Genomic DNA, 2,627 nt, shown 5'->3' on the forward strand with positions numbered 1-2,627 from the left:
TGTCTGTAATTATCAAGTGCTCCTTCAGATCCTAATAAGTTGGTTCAGTTGGGTTTGATCAGGGTTGGAGCTGAACTCTGCAGGAAGGTAGATCTCCAGGAACAGGGTTGGGCACCCCTGCTCTACTCCATCACCTGTTGAATTTCTCCTGCCATGATGGCTAGAAAACATGCACAAGCATCAGACTCTGTTTATAATGCGATGCTAATTTTGTCAGGTACTATGTTTGAAAGTATAAAGCCCAAAGTATAAAAAGTACTTCTCTTGTCCATGTCCCACTTTGGAGTGCATTTCCTGTGCAACAATGTAGGCCTAACTCACCGACCGTACTAACTATCATAGTATGATTCATCGTTGGAGAAACTAACCAACTAGGCACAACTGTTTCCCAAAACCATAGTAACAAATTCACACCTTCATTATTTGAACCACATTGGTTAAACAATAGGAGTGTCGTTAATGATGTTACATGTCAAATCACTCATATATGCACTGTTAAGACCAAAGTTTACTTCAGTTTTGACGCGAATGCTTAAAGGGATAATTCGCCTCTGAAAATTCTGCCATTAATTACTCACCCTCATGTAGTTGCAAGACCTTTGCTCATCTTCAGAAAACAATTAAGATATTTTTGATGAAATCTGAGAGCTTTCTGACCCTGCATATGCAGCAACGCAAATGACATGTTCAAGGCCCAGAAAGGTAGTAAGGACATCATTAAAATAGTCAATGTGACTGAAGATGAACGAAGGTCTTACGGGTTTGGAAGGACATGAAGGTGAGTAATTAATGACAGCATTTTCATTTTTGGGAAAAACTATCTTTTTAAAGTACACTCCATTTGATAGCATGCTTGAACACAGGCACTGTTCAGTTTGCTATTTTTCTCCAGAAGTTATGAGAAAAAAAACTCTTTGTACTCATTTAAACTAGAGTTGTGTCTTAACCCCCAACCTCAACAAATGCTAATTGTTGCAGAAACAAAACAGTGTTTTCTGAAAGACTCACAAAAATTGAGAAGAAATTACAAGCCAGCCAATCAGACTACAACTTGATAGTTTGTCACGTCTTGCCATTTTGTTGCCAAAGAATGATCTGTAAATGGTCCATGGGTTTGTCCTTAGCTATCCATCTCACAAGCTAATTACAAGTTGATTACTATGAGAAGCCTGTGTCCAAAAACTCAGTTCGTCATTCTGCTGGTGAATCTGAGGTGACTTCTTATTGTCACAAATCTGGTCCGTGGTTTTCCGTCTGCTTGCCACCAGATGTTGCCTTCCAGTTACATTGACTCTCACACTACACAAATTGTTGCATGTCACCCAGGACTACATTTACCATCATCCATTGCACTGATTACACACACAGCTACAACCAATCAAACACCCTACATAAGCCATGGACTTCCTCTTCCTCACTGCCGAGTATTGTCTGCGTTTATCACTCTCCTAGAGGTAGCACTTTACGGAGCCAGTATCCTGTCTGAGTTTAGTCTAGTTCCTAGTTCTAGTCCTGTTTCGTAACGTCTAGTTTTGCCTGATTGTCTGTTCCTGATAACCTGCCTGTCTTGGATTTCTCTCTCGTCTTGTTGTTTGGATTCTGTTCGCACCTCGCCTGGATTAATAACTGTCTGTGGATTACTCGCCTGCCTCATCCTTTGGATTATGTTCGCCGTTGATCGACCTACGGCTGTTTATTGGATCACTCTTCTGTCTTGCCCTCTAAATACCTGTTTGCCATCGTCCGACCCTTGCCTGTTTTGAATATGTTTAAGAATAAAGCTTTGCAGATGGATCCGCACGTCTCTCGTCTCAGTCGCCCCGCAACACTTATGCAGTGCTGAGCACACAGAAAATAAGGTAAACAGTGTTTTCAAAGCGGGTAAAGTGTCGGGGTTTGTGAGGCAACGTGCTCTCACACAGGCTTGGCTGTTTGCGGAGGAGCGGAGTGGGGAAAACCACTCTGCCGGTTTCTCTTACAGAGCCCAGCCTGTTGATTTCATGAGGAAAAATGTTATCAAAGAGCATTCCAGAACTACCTGCAAAAAAACACTGCTGAGCACACATCCTCACACAGGATATGCTGAAAGTCTGCTTGTGAAGGTTGACCTTATATCTTTATCAAACTATCCCAATTCACAGGGCCTGGGACAACATTTTTATGGGTGGGCCCCTTCCCCCTCCAGGCCCAATGAGTAGTCTGTATCATAGAGGACCATAGTGGGACAAGTACAATGTCCCCAATTAACCCCTAGCAATGGTCCTCCTTAATAATTATGACTACTTAGGAGAAAACATGCAATGATCAAGAAATGCAAGAAACTGATTCACATCACCGCTATGGCACTTTTACAATCCGCAAACCCACAAGCGGTTATTTATTTCACTTTAATGACTCACGTTCCTGCTTGACCCATCAGATCATCTATTTGCTCAAACGGCTTGGTGCTTACGCTAATTTAACTGTTTGCCTGCGGAGGCTCTCAGACTTTCCCTGAGTCACCGACCATCAAAAGACGCCTTTATCCTCCGCAAAGTCAGAGCTAACCTGCTGCGATTAGGTCAACACATATAATCATACACACACACACACACACACACACACACACACACACACACACACACACA

The sequence above is a fragment of the Sinocyclocheilus anshuiensis genome, unplaced genomic scaffold, assembly GCF_001515605.1.
Source record: "Sinocyclocheilus anshuiensis isolate Anshui unplaced genomic scaffold, SAMN03320099.WGS_v1.1 scaffold1163, whole genome shotgun sequence".
In the NCBI taxonomy this organism is placed as follows: Eukaryota; Metazoa; Chordata; class Actinopteri; order Cypriniformes; family Cyprinidae; genus Sinocyclocheilus; species Sinocyclocheilus anshuiensis.